This window comes from Onychostoma macrolepis, chromosome 19 (assembly GCF_012432095.1).
Source record: "Onychostoma macrolepis isolate SWU-2019 chromosome 19, ASM1243209v1, whole genome shotgun sequence".
Lineage (NCBI taxonomy): Eukaryota > Metazoa > Chordata > Actinopteri > Cypriniformes > Cyprinidae > Onychostoma > Onychostoma macrolepis.
The window spans coordinates 12948096-12969794 of NC_081173.1; the positions used below are offsets into that span (position 1 = coordinate 12948096).

At 37.1% G+C, this 21699-nt stretch overlaps 1 protein-coding gene across 3 annotated transcripts in view; it reads right to left on the reverse strand.

The window, feature by feature from the left end:
- The window catches only part of col8a2 (collagen, type VIII, alpha 2), a 54317-nt gene that overhangs the window by 11410 nt on the left and 21208 nt on the right, over window positions 1–21699 (reverse strand). The window contains exon 2 of one of the 3 annotated variants that reach the window (XM_058752471.1): window positions 12228–12323. The exons of 1 other annotated variant lie outside the window; for it this stretch is intronic. The gene's annotated coding sequence lies outside the window, so the exon portion shown is untranslated. Of the gene's footprint in view, window positions 1–1667; window positions 1800–12227; window positions 12324–21699 lie in introns of those variants that run through there. One more of the 3 variants, XM_058752470.1, reaches the window with a different exon arrangement.

A 21699-nucleotide genomic window follows, 5' to 3' on the forward strand; every position in this document is an offset into this window, starting at 1 on the left:
GATTACTTATAAGAATATTGATATCTTGTTTTTAAAGACAAAACTTAAGAATTTAAAAATACTTCAATCAGATTCTTGAATGTTCTTAAACATCATCATAATTAACTACCATGAATTCAGATAACCTCCAACTTTTCTTATACCCCTTGTCTTGAATTTATTGGGTTGTTTCAAATATAAAACACTAGTTACAATACTATACCAGACTTTATTTTGTATAACATAGCAAATAAATTCTGCAGGTAATGTCATTAGATTATTCATTTTAAAAATCTGGTCTAAGACCTACAACTCATTTATGACCATTTGTGGTCTCTTCTAGACATCACACCTGGATGAGCTGTCCTGGGCTCTGCCTGAATTTGTCAGGTAGTTTATTGACTGAATCATCTCCCAGTCCTTTATTTCTGCACACTTTGTTCTCCCAAGAGTGCTGAACCTGCGAAGCCTGAGGGATGGAGCTTAAAGTATGCTGATCTTAAATTCTGTCCAAAAGCACATGGACATCCTATCCGTGGCCTTCACAGTTCACAGGTTTTGGTTCGCCGTTCTCAGTGGACCTGGCCAAGCCAAGACACATTCATAACCTACCTCACTTCCTAATTCAATGTGCTGTGACAGCTGAACTCTCTCTCATAACCGCAGGTTTGAACACAGAAACCCACTAGTCAGCCCGACTGCATCTGCAAGCATTAGACCCACAGGTCAGATCAACTTTCTCCACAGTGCCACAGCTCAGCAAGAACCTCTTTAAATTCTAACCAAAGGTTAATGGTGCCCCTTTCTCAAATATAAACCCTTTTCACAGTTTAAACAGTAAGAGGCTCCTGTAAGGACCATATCAGAGACTGTAATCATTTGAGACACTTTCCATGAATAAGGTATGAAACTTTTTCAAATGCCTTTTTTTTCTGCTGCTTTCAGCAAATGTTTAGTGAAAGGAGGTCCTTAAACATCAAGATTTAATTATTATCAAGTTCAGGAGAGCAAACTTACAAATTTAAATTTTTAATGTATTTATTTATATTTTTGTAAGTGTTAGTAGTTGGATGGATGTCTAAATACAATAAAACATTAATTTGTGTAACGTTTGATAGTTTCCCCCTAGCAATAAACATAACATATATTTCACTATATATTAAAAACATTATCAAAAATAATTTATCGAAAATATAATACATTTGTTGTTATAATTTTTGGTCACTACAAGTATAATTAATAAATATCTAAAATGAATTAAATGTGAATTGGATAATTATGTCAAAGTAATATAAAAATATTTTTTAATTATGAGAAATAATATGATTTCTTCCCAGAGAGAGACAGACACATATATAGTCTATTAAATTGGACTATGAATTTAATGCTAAATTATCAAAAATATTATACATTTGTTTTTTTTTCATTTTTGGTCACTAATATTATAATTAAATAAATATATACAATGAATTCAAATTTCTCAATAGTAGTGTAAAAAACACCTTTTTAAACCTGTCAAAATCAGCTCTGTTTTTAGCAAGCTATTATAGTCCATGTTGCTTTAAATGCTAATGAGCTCTGCTGACCCCGCCCCTCTCTTCCGTGGGGTGACGAGCAGTACTGTTTACTTCGGCCACGTTATTAGGAAAGGCGATTTGCAAAGATTCATAAAAAACCCTTATACTCACTTCCGTAGGTGAGGCTGGATCACGAATGATTCGTGCGAACATAGACGCATTTAGGCAGATTGGGGATCGGTGCATTCACTTCAAAGTGAAAGTACATTAACGTTAATCCTCTGCGTCTTCAGCGGCTCAGATGTCAGGAGTAAATGACGACTGCTATATTCATTATTACATCCAAAAACAAAGCACTCCAATCTAGCGATGGGAGAAACAAAGCTTTTCAAAGCTTCGAATCAATTGAACCAATTGCTTTGCAAAATGATTCATTAGGTGCGTTCGACTTAACGCAGCGCAGATCGATCAAATTCTGATTTGAAGCAGTGCATGCCGGTTAGAAATTTTGTCTGACTTGAGACGGCGCCCGACACCACGTGACTGTCACGTGTGGCGTTAAAGAGCATTTCGAGAGCCGACTCAGCCACTGCAGTTTCTCCAGAGCGACTGCAGGAGCGCTGATGACGACACAGCTGTTTCACGATTGGCCAGATTCACCGCATGACAATGATCACCTGTGTTTCACGTTTATTCTAACCTTTTCAATTCCAATAATGCTCACAAATCTGTGTTTTTTTGAACAGAAAAAGCTTTTTTACTGGAGTTGCAATGTTATATTGAGTCACGTTTATCATAAAACACTGATGAAAGCATATATACCCCCACTTTATTTGCATTTAAATAGCATATATTGACGTTGAACTTTATTCTTGAACAGATGGCGCTGTATTATGCAGTATATAAAAAGTGTTTCTGTTGCTCATGAAAACGTTTCTGAAACGTCTGTGTATTTGACAAATATTGCATTTTATTCACTTCATCTGTGATAGAGTATGCAAACACCGCATGAACGTCACTAACGGGAGCAGAAAGTGTCCGGCTTGACGGCTCCGTTTTCAACTCCGCCCCTGACTGCAAGCGGCTACTCTTGTTGATCGCCTGTAGTCTGTAGCTGTGCTTCAAGTCGAACGCACCTAGTATTTCAAAAGCGGCCATCACTACTCCAATCGCTTAATCCAGCGTTTCCCAATCCCAGTCCTCGCGCCCCCCCTGCTCTGCATATTTCTTATGCATCTCTTCTCACGTACGACGTTTGTTCTATTCGACCGTAAAGTGCCCTGCAAAGTGGACATCATTCAGCCATGATTCCAGTTCGAAACGAGTGTACAAAGGGCATTAAAGTGTGCGAGCCATGAATTTAAATTGTATTTATTTACAGAGGTATATGATGTCCACTAGTCTGCATGTAGCTCTCTTCTAACCAGCTGGTTAGAATATGCAGAATATGCATGGGGGGCTGTTTACAGCTCACTCAGCTCACTGAGGGCGGGTCTAAGGTAAAACGGCTTGTCAATCAACTATCGTGGGAGCGGTCTGTACAGAACTACGTCATTCTGACAGGAATCTCAGAACAGCCTGATTTGAGAAAGGGATTTTAAAATAGGGATTTAAAAAAAAACACTGGGTGGATTTTTATCATAATAGGATGGATGTGTACACACACTTCCAACACACATTTATATTCAAACAACTTGAAAAGAGAATTTAGCATCTGATGACCCCTTTAAACAACAGTTCAGATAACATATAGATCAGTTCTAATAATAATAATAATAATAATAATAATTATTATTATTATAATAATAATAATATTATTATTATTATTATTATTAATAATAATAATAATAATAATAATAATAATAATAATTATTATTATTATAAATAAATAAATAAATAAATAAATAAATAAATAAATAAATAAATAAATAAATAAATAAATAAATAAATAAAACGAACAAACAAACAAACAAACAAACAAACATATTCCTTAAAAATTAATAATAAAAAAATTTATTAATAAGGGAAGACCAAAGTTCACTTGTGTATTTATATGAAGTGTCTTTGTCAGATACATGAAATGCCTGTGCTTACTTCAAAGGAAGTCTGCAAAAGCAGCATGCAAATGGTGGAAAGTTAACAACATTTAGTTTGTGCCTGTGTTGCATCAGTGAAAATCAAAAAAGAAAAGTATGGCAGAGCACATGTCCATGTTAAACCACATCTGCAGGGAACCTGGTCCAACTGCAGCTCCTGCACTATAACTGGCCAGAGAGATGAGGAAAAAAATCCAGACATGCTCAGCCTCGCTGTGTTTTCCCAATCAGCAAGACTCCAAACGGGGCACTCTGCGCCTGTTTGCTTTGCCTAATTCACTGTGGTTCACTGGCGTTTCCCTCTTTTATCATTTTCGATTTTCATTTTTATTGTTGTTCTTACTGGAATTTCGGTTCGGGGCTCTGCTGGGCTCCAGCAGGACAATTTTGGGCTTTGCTCCGACCTTGAAGCCCTCCTACGGTGTACGGCGTAGTGCGATGCTTTTTCGCAACCGTGAGCTTATAGCGCTGCGGTTGCCATCTTATTTTACTGCCGCGTAAAGATGTGCAGTCCCAAAAACCATGAGCGAGCCTGTATAATTAGTCACGTCTGTGTGAGCATCTGTATTTGCACTCGATAAAAAACTTGCTTCCTCCTAGTTCTCACATGTAGCCGTTTCCCCCTCCAGGAAAAACACGATCACAAGTCACAGGGAAAACAGGGAGGCCAAGAGTGAGAACGACAGAGTCAGACAAACATAAAATGGGCAAAAACAGAAAGCGACTGAGAGCATTGCTGGTACGGCCAATTTAGTTAGTTGTTGAATAGTTGGCTGTCGTTGGTGGTGGTAGGGGGGCGGGTGGCTGAGGCTTTTTTGGGGGTTGTGGTATTGTGGGGAGGATAATTTAGACGTTCTTGACCATGTGCCCTGCTCTGAGCAAGCGTCTTAACACTCGAAACGATCAGCATCAGACATTATCCCTGTTCCACAGGCCGGCACAATCTGTTTATCTAATGTTTTTCTTGAAAAGCTCTGCAGATGCAGTAAAAAAGTCTCACGCAATCCGTCTGGCCAAGCACTCGGCCATGCATGCGCACTCTCTGTGTTTACAGTGCACAGCTGAGGTCTAAAACATAGATATGCACATAAGGATGGGCGACTGCCAAACATCTATAACACAAAAAATAAGGAGCTTCTGAGTAACTAAAGCCAGTCACAACCATTGAAGGTAAAACCATCCGAAAGAACAATAAAAAAGGAGCAATTTGGCAAACGCTGTTTATGGTTTATCTAAAACAGATTTATAAAGAAGTTGTGCATAAGAATTTACGGTAACAGCTACCAAAATTCGAAACAGAAATTGTTCTAAGAGCAAAAAGGGAAATAGGCAAGTATTCGTCCCAGACATTACAAATTTTATGGCTTTCCTATAGTAAGTCGGCCTCCAAATCAGAAAATAACAGGGAATAATAATTCACCAAGAACGAAAATGAGCTTTAAAAGCATATCCGTGTAATTCATGTCTAACCAGACTTGTGAAACTCAATCAGAATGTGGAATGTTCTCATACAGGTCCTTGTATGAAAACAGAAAAAACAAACACATAACGCATTACTTTTCACTATACCGCTTACTCTTACTGCACACTGGCGGAAAATTAGGCAAAACACTGCAGGGGCCAAAACCTACTAGCAGTAATCTCTAAAAACAACATGGCAGCTCAGGTGGCAACCAAGACACCAAAACTGAGTGAGCCACAAGTAAATAGCTCAAAAGAAAGCTATTCCCACTTTTCATCACCTTAAAACAGATGGCTCTTTCTATGATGGTTGTGTAATGTACACTTTGGTTCTCCACTAAAACCCACAAACAGCCCACAGGGCCCAGTGTAAGACTCAGTAAGTTCACGTAATATTGTTGACAGCTTAAAAACAAGACAAATATGAATGTTAAAATTAATATAACAAAATATTTGTTAAAAATTTTTTTTCAAAGAAATAAAAATATTATGTGTATGGATAATTAATGATGATGATGATAATAATAATAATAATAATAATAATAAACATTTAAATTTAAAATAAATAAATAAATAATAAATACATAAGTAAATAAATAATAAAAGTAAAAAAAACAACAAGAGACTAAAAACAAGATAAACATTAATGTTAATGTTAAAATTAATATTCATTTAATTAATAATATTATATTATAAATATTTAAATAATATGAATTAATTAATATTATTAAGCAGTAAGAATTGTTTTCAAAGAAATAATATTATTATTAATAATAGTAGTAGTAATAATAATAATTTCTTATGCAATAATAATATAAAATATAACTAACAATAAAACAATTTCATTTCAAATTTTAAATGCATACACAAGTAAATAAATAAAAGTAAATACAATTAAAAATAATTTTACTTTAGAAATTAAAACATGCTCAGCATACAAGAGGTGTATTCAAGTATATAATAATAATACAATGTAATAATAATAATAATAATAATAATAATAATAATGTGTGTGCAATAATAATATAAAATATATCAATAACAATAAAACAATTTTATTTAAAATTTTTAAATAAATATATAAGTAAATAATAATAATTTTAAAATAATAACAAATTAAAACATGATCTTCATACAAGAGGTTTATTCAAGTAAATTGCATTAAATAATAAATCCAGAAAGAAAATAGTGTTATGAACTTAGAGGCATGTTAATGTAAATGAAAGTGTGTCTGTGTGTGGCTTGCAAGAGCATGTGAGTGTTTGCACAGTACAGGCACACTTCTATTTGATAGGCACCATGCTTATGGAGTCAGTGAGAAAGGCGGAAATTGGGTCTGAGAGTTTTATTCCATAAATCAACTTTTCAGCACGAGTTAAATCTCAGGAGGGAGTGAACGGTGCTTAACCTGTAACGGCCTCCCTGTCTGCCAATCTCATATCGCTCCTTTTCTCCCCATATGCAATCGGCTACCTTAGTAACTATACAGTGCTGCGCAAACATTTAAGAACGCGGTGCTCATTTTCAATATGCTGCACGTTTACTCTCTCTGATTGCATGATGTATTAGCAGCCACCGTGACCTGAGCCCAGTGTGGATATTAAAATGGAGGTTTGGCTAAATTGGCTCTTAGACAGCATTTTTCAGACACATTGACCTACAGAGCAAGTCTCAAAAGCCAACGGGTAATATGCAGCCGTAACCCCGCTGTGACAACATTTAACAGAATCGTACAATAAATCATCCATTTAAATGCTGTCAGGGTCCTGCTGGGGTGTGACTTAAGCTGTTTACGCTGCCATTTTGTTCCTCACCCTTCACTTTTTCCATCAACGGGGCCTCCAGCCTGCGCCAAGGGCCCCATAGATGTTATGCAATGGCCCTAAAGCTAACGCTTCTGTCAAGTTAACTGACAGATAAACAGTGAATTCAAGTGCTGCACTTCTACTGTTTAACGTCTTCAAATAGGGTTTGTGGATACTGTGGGAACACGTTTTTCTCAGGTAGCTCAGATGAAGCTCCCTCTAGCTTCCCCCTGAGGAAATGTTCTCTTAGACACAGTAAATAACAGACACTATTCATCGTAGCTGTCTCGGTTTCTTGGCTGTGTGAATGATGCACATACCTTTCACGGTCTTGGGAATACAGCAGCGTGTTTTCTTGTACAGACACACACATGTAGCATGCACAAGAAGCGAGTGTTTAGGTTACACCAGCTGGACCATTGGCACAGGTGCTCCTATAGCTTGGGTTATTATGACTTTCTGTTTAGGTTTAATCAGAAATTGGCCACTAGGGTGTCTGGAGTGCCTCGTCTGAGACCATACTGAACATACGTTTTAGTCTCCCCTCTCAATTTGACCTTTTATTGCTCATTCTCTTTAGATTTAAAGCTTTAGCATGATAAACAAGGGACTGCATTGCTAATGCATTAGCTAACATTACATACAGCAATGGAATCTAAATACAACAAATACAAAATTGAAAAGACACTATGTATCATTACCATTAACAGTACCATTATAATGTGATAAACAAGCATGAATCATGGTGCTCTCATGAATGCGTGGCGAAGACTGACACAGAAGAGAAGAATTTTATTTTTTTTGTTATCTTTGCACACAAAAAGTATTCTCATAGCTTCATATCATTATGGCTGAACCATGATGTCACATGGACTATTTTAATGATGTCCTTACTACCTATCTTGAACGTGTCAGTTGCGTGTCAAAGCACTTGGATTTCATCACAAACAGATAAACGAAGGTCTTACGAGTTTGGAATATGGATATGAGGGTGAGTAATTAATGACAGAATTTTCATTTTTGGGTGAACTATCCCTTTAAATAAAGAAAACATGCAGATAAAGCGCACTTGCTGAAGCACTGTCCCATTTTTTAATGCTTTGAACTCTTTTATCGTGACTCATGTTACACGGGACTCATTCCTGAAGACTCTGTTCGCAAGTGCCAGGTGAGGTACCGAGCAAGTTTACAGTGTCAGAAGAGCCATACGTATGTAGGTGGTTATGTGATGTAAACGTTAAAAATGTATTCGTTTTCAAATCATGCACTCTGGTAAAAGTGTTTTAAAGTCATAATACAGTATTATGCAATAAACTGCAAAAACTATGTCTTTATTATACTCGTGAAAATACACCTTTGATACTCTGACCCATAATTATATATTTTTTAAAAGGATTAAAACTTTTCCTGCATCTAGTGTTAATTTTAGAATTCCATTTTGCTCTGTTTTGTTAGATCAGCCCACTGTCTTAAGTATTTTTCATTTTATGTATTCATAATTTGATTTAGTCCAATTGAGTTCTGATTCCAGGGCTCAGTCAGATATGTTTTGGTTTGTGAACATAAGACTAACTGGCTGAGCGCATCTCTTTAGGGGCTTGTGGAGGGTCGATGTGTTTAGGTGAGTAACCTCTTTTTTGTCACACATTGACCTGATGCACTGATATTTTTCCAGCTCATAATATATTTAAAATATGCTGTATTTGAATCTATCAAGATGGAAAACAAAGAAGGGCATTTGAGTTGATGTTGATGTTGAACACTTTAAGAGACAGAAAAATGGCTGTGGAGAAAGAAACAGTAATAAGAATAAAGCCCAGTCTCCAACTGAGAGGCACTTTGTTTAGTTAATTGTGGAGAAATATCTGATTAAGACAGCTCCAAATACAATCCAGGTGTTAACTTAAAAAATCATCTTAGCTTACAGGAAAGCGCTCACATTCTTTCCTATTCCACATGAATATGAAAAACGAGTTATAAAGGCACCGTAATCAGGACTGATACCTGGAGGGACAGTTTTCTTAGAGCATATAGGAACAAATATTTGATAAATAGAATGAGGGCATTGAATGTGCGTACAGACAATAGAAAGGAAATACATGCTTAACTGAGATGAAATCATTTAACATTAGATTAGTACGGTCTGTTTGTCCCTATGATGTCTGTTCTTACAAAAACCAAATCAAAACATAAATAGACTGGTCTGGAAAAATATTCCTCTTGGATAATGCATGTGTATCACAAATAAATCTCAGTGTATGTATTTTATAATTTGGTTTAAAGTAATTTTTTACAAATACAAATAATAATATACCAAATTCTAAAAACAATTAAAAAAAAAATAGATTCGTAAGTAATAATTCTAGCAGGAGCACTGTTTGGTTCAGTGACATGACCTGTGCTCTGGCAGTATCCCTGCTGAGTGTTTCTGGGTCTGTCTGCCCTCCTCTCTCCCCAGACACAGACACAATCTGATCCCCACGTCCTTCCTCACCTGCTCTGTCAACAGTCTCTGTTTTTCCCTTTACCACTTTTTCTTTCTCACTTTCTATCTCCCTTTCCTTTTCTCTCTCAACATCTCTCTCCTCTTTCCTATTATATGTCTTTTTTGAGGTTGAGCTGGCAGTCACTTCTCTCTACTAAATTCTCTTTCCTTTTCTCTGATTTCTCTTGCTTCTTTTCAACAAAAATAATTCTTAGTCAGGATTTTTGTCTCGTTTTCTGTTAAAAATATCTAAACGCCCTTGAACAAAATTAAATTATGTAAACAGGAAATTTTATGCAAGATAATAAGAGACGCAAAAATGTAATATTTCTTGTTCTTTCTTTTCCTACCTGTTTTTAAGCACAAAATTCTTAGATTTATACTTAAAAAGAGACTTAATTAAACTTAATTCAGTATAAGTAGATAAGGATAGTGCACTCAAATATTAAAATGTAATCATCATTTACTCACCCTGTTGTTCCAATCCAAGCAATTACAATTTTTTAAATAATTTAATTTTAAGAAATTGTTTTAAGATTTATGATGAACACAAAAGAACCATTAAAGTAGTCCTTAAAACCTTGACATCCATCCCTGCTCTCCTTGGCATGTCCAAGAGAATTCATAAGAGAAGTAGTTAAGTCCATTTTGAATCATACTTTTGCATATAAATATAGTGCAAAAATTATGTGGACCACTTTTTTTTTCTTTGTGTCCTTTTAAAGTCTCTACTCATTGTAACTGCATGGACAAAAATGACCAGTTTGTTCTTCAAATTGTTCTTTACGTGTTTCAAAGAATTAAAAAGGTTTTTAATAGGTTTTTAAAGAATTAAAAATTAAGAATTAAAACTCATTAAAAAGAATGAGTTTGAAATACCAAAACGGTGAGTACATAACAGACATTTTCTATTAAATGCCTCGTAAACAAATCTATCTTGTTTGAAAAATATAGATAAAGAATACATTTTCGTTCAGTGTTCTCTTTCATGGCACAGCACATTACTTATGCAAATGCTCTTATTGTAGTTTGCCAAGGCCTGACGATGCAGGAGGCTTTTTTTCTATTCACGTCTCTCTCATTAAACACAGACACGTGCTTGCGGTTCACACACATTGTCCCTGGGTGATACAGAAAGAACAGAAGCAGTAGAGAGAGAAAAGTATCGATGGATAGACGGAGGAGAGAAAAACACTGGAGTGTGTATAGTAGCAGACGGGACAGAGCGTTCAAAGAGCAGTCATCAGCTGGCTGTGTTTTGTCTCCGCAGCCTGTGCCATATATTCAGCCTGAATGACGAATGGCCCGCTCTACTCCTCCATGTGGGTGGCACTCGTCAGTGGAGCAAGACCTACATGTGTAGGTGAACTCCTTGGATGCATAACATGTACATACCTATGTCTGATGTGGATGTGGGGCCCCAGGATTCTGTCAAGCTAAAATTACACCGGGATTCTTACAGAACAAGGCACAGTCCTCCTCCTCTCCAGTATGCATTAGGAATGATAAATGAGTACCGTACTTAAATCTTGCCCTTTTCTCAGATCATCCAAATATTTTTCATTCAGCTCATGCTGTCACAAATGACAAGCTTTTCTTGGTATAAGGAGGCACAATCTGACGTTGGAAACCAGGCCAATGGCTACATGGATTTAGACTTGTTTTAGCTGTGCAGGGTGTGAGCTTATGGAGTACCTAATAATTGGCTTACACCAGGGAAATCACACTTAATCCAAAGTTTCACTGTTCTCCAGGGCTGGAAAAATTCAGACTTGGTCGCAAGTGAGAATCGCTTCCAGAAGGAGAGTGAGTGACCTGTGGGTTTATTTCTATTGTGAAATTCTGATCCATTGCTGATGCAGTGTTAAAATGCTTGCTAAACTATCGTGACTAGTGCAGCTCTGAGCTGTTGGTGTTGGCCGATGCAGTCTGCTTGCTGACCATGGCAAAATAGAAAAGTAACTGTTAGCTTTTACACCTCCATCGTCACCCATTGCAGATATCTAATGGTGTAGTGGAATACTTGGAATTTGTGCTCTTCATTTAACCCGTCCGAGTGCACACACACACACACACACACACACACACGGAGCAGTTAGGGGTTTGGTGCCTTGCTCAAGGGTCTCACCTCAGTCGTGGTATTGAGGGTGGAGAGAGCACTGGACATTCATTCCCCCCACCTACAATCCCTGCTGGACCTGAGACTCAAACTCATGACCTTTGGGTTACAAGTCTGACTCTCTAACCATTAGGCCACAACAATGAAAGTAAATGGACACCAAGGGCTTTTTACAAAAGAAGCAAAAAACATAATAAGGCATCATAAAAGCAGTCCGATACAACTCATACACTATATTACAAGTCTTCTGAAATTATACAATAGCTTTGTGTGAGGAACAGACAAAATTTTAAGTGGTATTGAATGAAAATCTTGCCTGAAAATTGTGCTCAAGTCAAATTTATTTGTGTAGCACTTTTCACCTTCCACATTGTCTCAAAGCAGCTTTACAGAATATCATGATATTAATGTTTATAATATTTAAATAGCTTACATTTTGCGACAATACAAGCAATGAAGCAGGTGAGATTGCTAAATAGTATATATCGCTTTATGTGAATATACTGTGTATGCAGATAAAGTTGGATAACATGGTTTACATTTTGCAATGATATATATGGTCACCTTTTACTTTCATTGTATGGAAAAGAAAAGTTTGGACAATAAATACCTCAAGTGCTTTGGAGTAACAAAGACAGTTATTCAAGTTTTGAAAGAAGTGAAAACATGAATAATGACAGAATTTTCATTTTTGAGTGAACTATTCCTTCAATCCCAACTTGCTCTAGGGGAATGGATAAAAGTGTCTGCTAAATGGCTACTTACAATCACTGTATCACTGTGTCTGATGGGTATCCAAGACACATGGAAATCCTCCGCTGTATTCTCACAGTCTGGATGGCAGAGAAAAGGATTCAGGCTCTGCGATGAGAGTGAAGGGTGAGAGAGTTTGGGGATTATAATTTAATAAGAGCCAGGAAATCTTTGTCAAACCCCCTCAAGGGGATGAAAAGATGTGGTGTTATGCGGCAGACAGCAGGATCTCAGACGGTGAGACAGGTCTGCTCCTCTGACACAGGGATGAAAGACCAGCTATATTAGCATCACAGGTCGCAAACCACAGCCAAAGCCATGGTCTGAGGTGGGGATACACTGTTCTGAAGCCTCTTCCATCATTCCTAGGGAGAAAAATATGGGAAACCGCATATTGCAGGATGTTGACGCATCTTACTACTTAACCAATGCTTTCTGGAGTCCAAGAACACATAGAATGATTTTTCGATCTGCTCAAGTGTTTGTCAGCACACAACACTGTACTGAAAAAGGCCTTAGAGAAACATTCAAGCATGAATATATTTTGTCCAGAATCTCTAATTAAAAAAAATAATATGTGTAATTAACTTTAGAATGAGAGAATGACAAAATAATGATGATTGACAAAGACAGACATACGGATAGACAGTCTGAACCATAGACAGAGAGACAAAACATAAGAACAACAGAAAAAATGACAGATAGTCTTCAAGAGAAGCAGAGCTCTACGGGTTCACATTAATTCTGCTCACAAGGGTTTATATATTGGTAACTTGACTGACACCTTCCACCCCACCCATCCGACAGAAACTAATGTATGAAGGATTATTGCACTAGACTGTGAGCCCCATTTCTCAAACCGTGTGTGTGAGGGGGTGTTGTGGTTTGGGGTGGGACTGTGTGCGTGAGCATTTGGTATGAATTATAGTTTGCTCTCACCTCTGTGCACATATACACTATTGACCAAAAGAGTGATCAAAAGAATCCACATCGGACATCTATCGTTTGAAGCGTGCTTTTTAGTGTTTCCTGAAGAAGTGTTTAGCCATCCATATGTTCCAAAACTTGATTTAAACATGTTTTCACACGTGCATCTGTGTGAGAGAGTGTGAGTGGTCAAGATTCGATTTTGGGAATGCGATCATTGACACTTTTGTCCGGATGGGGCGGTAAGAGGAAACTTGGGATCAACATCTCATTTCCCCAAGCTTCTGGAATCTGCACTCTCTCCTCCATTTCCTGGAGGTGAGGTTTTCATTCCCTCTCTGCTCTTAAACCTCACCCTTTCACAGGACCTCCAGTTGAGATTAAATAGATGCAATTGAAAAAACAGTGGGTTTGTTACCAGCACAAAAGTCCAACTGCCAGTTGGACCTGGAAAGTGGAACAAATACAGATCCCGAGAGGCCGGTATCCCATACCAGACGTTACTGTTCCAGCTCTTTAATTGTTGTTCTGACTTCCATTTAGCTTACAAGAACTTAGCGTATCAATGCCAGGCTTCTTCACCGACTAACTTCTGCAATTTCCTCAACAGGCTTTAGCTATTTTGACCTATCCTGGCACCAGTACATCATTTTAGTTGGGACTAGGGATTCCCCTTGACCAGTCCTGTCAAAAGAGATCCCCGATCGCAGTCCAGCACCCCTCGGAAGATTAAGCACTGCATTGTCCGAAGTGCACGTTGTGTAAGACAACACCTCACCCTGACTCTTAAAGGCCTGTAAAAGCTCTGTGTAAACAGCAAAAGGAATGAAATCTTACCACCATGGTATACTCAAGTGAAGGACAGACACAGTGTGGGGATTAAGCAAGTGAGAGGAAAAACATAGGATAGTGAGGGGGGCGTGAGAGATGAAGAGGAGGACAGAGAATGAGAAACATTCAGGGATCACTGAAAGCTCTTTGCCATTTTGATTATTTACTGAATATTGTTACGATGACAGGCGGAACAGAGTCGCAAAGGGATATGTAAAATGTGGAAACATCTTTGCTGGAAAAAGGAAGATGGTGGGATCTTAATCTTTAATTGTCCACTAGGGAGGGAGCAACAATTGAGGACAATAACTTTGAATGATGGCAGGGTGGTCCAGCCAGCATGTGCAGCATCTCTGGAAAAGAATCATAAAATGTAATAAATGTGCTTTCTACAGGGAATCATGTAGTGTTTACAGTGTTTAGACCTTCACAGTGGGAATCTCTACATGTGTACTGATGATAAGAATGGCTTGATTTAGAGATCCACCACATTCAAAGAGGTCTGTATCCTGGACTGATATGAAATTAAATAAATTCAAATGTGTAAAAATGTAAATAAATGTCATATGACTGTCATAGTACATATTTTCAAGTTGTTGGCTAAATAACATGCAAAAGAAAAAAATACAATACACAATACACTACAGTGTTTTTTTCTAATATTCTAGTAAATAATCCTTTCAAAAATTTGGGCTCAGTAAGATGTTTCAAAGATTAATAGCTTTATTCAAAACAGACGCATTAGTCAAATGTGACAGTAAAGACATTTATAATGTTACAAAATGCTTCCATTTTAAATGGCTATTCTTTTCAGCTATCCTGACTAAAACATTGATTTGTGACACTGACCAAATCAGCATATTATAGTGATTTCTGAAAGATCATGTGACACTGAAGAATGGAGTAATGGCTGCTGAAAATTCAGGTTTACCCTCACAGGATTAAATTATAAAATATATTAAAAATATATTAAATATATTAAAACATTATTTTAAATTTTGATAATATTTCACAATATTTGCTGTGTTTTGATGAAATAAATGAAGCCTTGGTGAGCAAGAGAATTATTTCAAAAACATACAAATAATCTTACTAACCCCAAACTGCTTAGTTTTACAGACTGGTGTGTCCACTAGGTGGCGATGCTCACAGACAGCGTTTGCTATCAAAATCTAGCCGAATAAGATGAAATACATTACAAAAACAGCACTTTGATGAGAGCATACAGTACAAATGCAAGCATCTTCTGACCTCCTTGCACAACTGAAAAGTATAAAGATGTCTTAACTAATTTGTCTTGTAAAACAGAAAGGCACAACTCCCTACTGTCCTCTGCAGGTAAAGTACCGTAGTTGTAGTGTGTACATGTCCAATGTATTCAGAAGGCCTCAAACGTGTGTTCAAGCTTTTCATGATATATGCTGCTTCAGATGCTCTGTTTCTCTGAGGGAAAAAAGGTGAGCATTCACTCTATCTGCTAACTGGTGACCTTTGTTTAGACTTTGAATCTTGTAATACTGGCAGTGGAGATGTCAGTTGGACCCTTAAAGGGATAGTTCACCCAAAAATGAAAATTACCTCATGATTTAGTCACTCTCAAGCCATCCTAGGTGCATATGATATGACTTTCTTTTTTCAGACAAATACAATTGGATTTATATTAAATAATATCCTGGCTCTTACAAGCTTTAGAATGGCAGTGAATGGTGGTCAAGATTTTGAAGCAAAACCACTAACTGTCGTACTCACGTTCGTGAGAGAGTAGGACGTAGGTATAGTTTGCAACAGTTAGCGAAAGCTAGAGATTACGGTTTATAAAGTTTTAAATATTTTAATATAAAAACACTTTGCTTCACTTCAGGAGGCCGGAGCCATATGGAGTACTTTTTTTGATGGATGAATGGACTTTATTGGACTTCAAAATATCAACATACATTATAAAGCTTGGAAGAGCCAGGATATTTTAAATATAAGTCTGATTGTATTCGTCTGAAAGAAGAAAGTAATATAAACCTAGGATGGTGAGTAAATGATGACTGAATTTTCATTTTTTGGTGAACTATCCCTTATATCCCTTATCCTAATGTCTCATGTTTTAAGAAAAAAGCTGGATAAGTGGAATAGCAATAACATTCAATGAAGAGTCTCTGAAATCTATTACCAGAGACATAACTGATATTTAATTTAGCATTGGGCAGCCTGCATATTTAACTACAAACACAATATTTACTTCAGATAACAGCAGCACTATTGGCAGCGCATTTCTGTGTGGGTTTCTCTTATGAGTGAGCCATGAACAACCCCCTTATGAATAATCAGACCTTACAGATTTCAGAAGGAAAAACAAACATGACGAGGCAAGAAGTTGTACATTGCCACTGAACCATGAGCAGAGGCCTCATTACTGACAATCAAAGTCTCTATTGGTAAGTACATACAAAATAAGACCTTGTTCCTGTTCTACAGCTGGAGGAAGGAGAGAGGGAGCAGGTTTTTCCCTTCACTGTCATGTGCTGAGCACCAGATGTGCCTAAACCGTGAATATGAGAAAAGATGGAGGGGAAAGAGGAAGGAGGGGCATAAATCTAAGCCAAGCCTGGAGTCGGACAGGAGGGGTTAACGCGATACTTCCGCCCATATTCATCTGCATCCTGTCCTCCTATTTTCTCACAACCTTCACATCTTCGTTTCCTGCCCCTCCTCTATGGCGAGGTCCACTTCTGCCTCCACCTAATGAGGGAATGAATGACGAAATAAGCCTGGAGACACTTTAACATTGGCAGTGGATCATTTCAGCTGTAACTCATAACAAGGAATTCGTGTCATTCATTGTGGATGAGATATGGAGCGGGAATGTCACAACATGATATGATTCAAGTCACAAGTCTGACATCCTGAACGTTAAGTGAGTTACGATGTAATACCAGACCATTGTTATTAAAGTGCATAGAGAGGCGAAGCCTGCCAGAGAAGGTGAGAAACGCTCGTTTCTAATTACCACAGAACTCATAAATGCGATTTAATTCGAGGAAGGCAGACGTGAAATCATTTTCACATCTGTTCCAGTCGTAAACAGACCGGAATTAAAGCAAATTTACGGCTAATGGGCTGTTTAAAGATCTGGGGCTCTCCCAAACCCCACTGAAAAACAAAACAAAACAAAACAAAACAAAAAATGGATAGATGGACTAAACCAAGACAATTACACCTTCAAGAACTCATTTCCACCTGTTCGACTGCATTCTTGCAATCACGCCAGACCATATAAAAGGGCTTGTGTGTCTTGTGTGGCCCGGCTACACGTAATGACTGTCTGATTATTCATGCACTAAATATCCAAATGTTGAGGGGAAACAAAGAAGTGCCTGCTGACCGGAGGAGAAAGCTTCCAATGAATCAGATCGTATCGTACTAACAAGTACAGGGAGCAAAACTCTGACCGTTGGCTCAATTAAGACCGTAAATGCATCCACATTGATTTGAACAGAAGTTTGGAAATCTAGCAATGCACCTGGGATGTGTAGACTGCACTCGACAACTCATTACTTTCTTCAGTGTGACAGAAAAATGTGGGCAAACACAGCTTTTTAACTCATAAAGACATTCAGGAGAGGTCTTGTCCTCAAACTACAGCTGTTGAGACTGTTATAGTGGAGAAGAGAATTAATATAGTGTGGAATGTCCTGGTCATATTTACCAGGTTTCTCTATGCGTTGTTTGTGTAAATAGCTATAATGGCAATGATGTGAAGAGTGATCTGAGTGACCAAAATCAGCCAACCTTGCACGGTAAATCACATGGGCAGACCCTCATACCCTTCCCGTAATATGATTCACCTATGTCAGCAACCTGGAGCGAACAGTGCTGGCCTACAAACCTGCTCCTTAATGGCTTTAAATAGCACTTTGTGCCATGTTCTACTTCTGCTGAGGTTTAGAAAACGAGGGTACTTTGTACAGAAAGACTGAGCAGACTGGAGACACCTCACATGACATATACCGAAATATTGTTGGTATATGGTTGTTGAGACGAATTATGCTGTAAGTGACTACATTACTACATAACCTGCCAACAAACGAACATAGCACAGGGTTTTTGTTTACGAGGCTTATTGTTATTGACATTTAAAACATAACATGTAAACATACAAAAAAACTGTTTTATTTACAGAATAAAAATGTAATTTTTATGAGATGACATATACTGTAATATTTATTTTAGATGAATAAGGTAAATAAAGACTGTCTGAATATTGAGAGCATATTTAATCATTTATAGAAATCAAATTTTATAAATATTATATATTATTTTGGACATATGTTGGAGATAAATCATATGACTGCTGTGCTGTAAAATGAATGTGTCTTGCATCAACACATCAAGCGTTTCTATAAATATTCATTGATTTCAATGGGGAATGCAAAAACTCTGAAGTGGCTCCAGTTTTTCCTGGGCCGGATTTGGTGGAGACACACAGAATTGTTCCTGGTTGGGCACCAGCACCCTGGAAAAGGGGCACATGTGGTCTGTTTTAAATGTGTCCTGTGTGAGCAGCAGTAGCCAGTTATGACTAAAGATAACCAGACAGAAGACAGGACAGTATGTGTACTGTTTCAACTCAAAAAGCTTGTTGAAGTAGTTCATTTGCCATCCATTTAGGAGCAAAAAAGCATGTCTGTTTTTAAACAAAGAAACATAAGGAAGAAAAAGAGAAACTGTGGAGCACAGCTGACAAAGTGCAGGCTCTGTATGAGAAAAACAAGCCTGTTTTACTGACCGTGGGCAGCGACATGAAAGCTATTTCGTTTGATCTCGCAGCTAAATAATACCCCTCACAATTTCTACCACCTCTTGCATTTCCAAAATTTCCCTCTTTGATTTGATATGAGGCCTTTATATATTTTAATACAAATTTAATTCATAGATTATAAACATGCTCATTATTGAAGAGGTGTATTCAAGTTGCTGTATGTATGAACTGCATTTTTAATGTATTTTTTGAATAAATTAATGGATCCAGATAAAAACATAAAATAAAAAAAATAAAAAAAACATTATGCCACTGACAAAATAACTGCAAAATAAATTCCTTTATGATATATATATTACATATGTGGTGCATTTTCCCCCATACTGTATTCTCTGGAAACATTTCTGAGAACTGTCAGTTTTACGAGCTTGTGACGGTCAGAGGAATGTGACCTATAACATTTTGAGTGCTGAAGAGGAGCTCATTTTTTACACATTATTGGGCCTGGCCTCCACTGTAGATATATATATATCACCAGCCCTCAGTGAATAAAACACCTGTCATCAGACCATCACAACACCCACTGGACGCACTTGTTGACATAAGCCTGGGACCTGGGAAATGGGACTAATTATACAAAGCTAGCTTGCACTGAGGAGGTTCTTCTCCTTCTCCATACAGTGACCCATACTTGCATTTAACCCATCTAAAGTGCACACACACCTGGAGCAGTATCAGTATCAAGGGCACCTCAGTCATGGTATTGAGGGTGGAGAGAGTGCTGTACATTCACTCCCCCCACCTACAATCCCTGCCGGACCTGAGAGTCGAACTCGCAACCTTTGGATTTCGAGTCCGAGTCTCTAACCATTAGGCCACAACTTCCCCAAGTAACACTGTTAAAAACAGGATGATAGCTGAGGATAAGTATGAAAGTCGACCACACACATAAATGAGAAATTTTTCAATTTTAACGGTTTAATAATTTGTAAACCAATTGGAGGTAGTTCTTATAAAAAATAAATAAAATAAAAATAAAATAAATAATAAAAAGATCAGATAAAGATGTAATTTGTTACTTGTTTTTTTCTTGTTTAAAAAAAAAATCACGTTTAAATTTTTTTTTTTAATTCACATCTATTATAAACATGCTTTTAATTTTTGAATTTAAATTAATTTAGATATTTTTGGGGGTATAAAGTAAAAATGTCAGGGTGGTACAACTGTCTAAAATAAAATAAATAAAAATAAAAATCAGGCTGTAAAATGTCGTCTAGTGCAACTCTTTATGAAAATATTTATGAATGACTATTTATGATGTCATTAGTGATGAGCATGTTTTTAATTTTTTGAATTCAAGTATTTATGAGGAAGAACAAAGTAAAAAATGTCAGAGTGACACAACTGTCTAGAATAAAGTAAAATAAATCAGGTTTTTAATCTAAAAACCTACATTATGAAAATACTTAAGAATTACTAATTCATTACATTTTTCTTTTTTTTACCTTTAAAAACATTCATTTTACTGATGAAAATACTGATGTGCACACTCGCATGGAAAATATGTTATTACTTTTTACTTCATTTGGGGCATTCTTATTTGTCACTGACCCATGATCAGTACTAAAATGCTTTAAAGACATCTGTTCCAAATACTAGATTCTGCTTGGCTGTTCTCTGACACTAATGGCTTAATGACACCTTTCCTTAGCACTTGTGGTGTCAGCCACTGTTTTATACCCGGTAAAGTGGTCTGGATTCCTCCTCTCACACAGAACAGCTCCATTTGGTTTTCACTTCATCTAGACAGGAGCTTTAAAATAATGAGGCTATAAACGCACCGCCGTTACTCAATGCCGACACCGCACAGCCAATTAAAAACAAATCAAGCCTTCACTCCTCATGTCAAAAACCGCTCAGTCTTACACAGTTCAGCTCCTCTTAAATTCCCTTGAACAGCCTCCTTCCTCGTGCTTACATCTTCCTCCCTTCACCCGCAGTCTGAGGAGCCTAACAATAATTTGAGCTCCTATCACTGCAGAGCAGCAATTGATAAGCCAGAAGATAAAATGCCAAAGACACGTTTCCACCCAAATAAAAGCTCCAGCCAAAGCGCGCCTCTCAGGGGAGGGATGAATGATGGTTGTTGTGCAACTCCGGGTGGAGGCAGACTGCCCTAGAATGTGCGGGCCAGTCACTATTAATGAGATTATGATCAGCCTTATTCACTTCAAAAGGTCCTGGGAAGACTGTGTATCACTGGTTTAATGGTTTCCGAGGCATGGCCTGTTTTCATCATAGATGACAAGATCCATTCTAATGTAAGCCAAAGAAAGGCCTCTGCAATTGGAACCAAGTAATAGCATGTTCAGGTAGAGAGGCAAATCTGGCAAAACATCTTGCTTAAACTAGTTCAGGCCAAAGTGAATTGCAACTCCAGACTAAACAAAAGACTAGGAAGCCACTGGCTCCTAAAATGCAACATAAAGCAAACAATAAACATGAAGTCTTTTCTACTTTTTTCAACACCAATTAGACCTTATTATGCTAAACAATGACCAACAATATATTTTGTAAAGTATTAATGCTTTTAAATATACTAAGTTGCGAATATAATATATTAGCACTATTTTTTCATCAATTTATTTCCCTGTTGTTAAATAATGCTGCTGTTGATACAAAAATAAAACCATGTTTTTTATTGTTGCAATATAAAGATTTTAAAATTGAAATTGTATTTTAAAAATTGCTTCTGTATATAAGTTATCAAACATATGAACATGCAATTACTGGTATGGTTTTAAAAATATATCAGTTAATCTCTAGTCAAAAACTACACATCACAGTAACAATTTCTGGTTCAATTATAATCATAATCAGAAAACTTACTCCACTGAGTCATTTGTGAACTTGGTAATGGCTTTGAATGATTCACTGGATGAGCTGAGTCTGATTCAAACTCACTCAACTCATTTT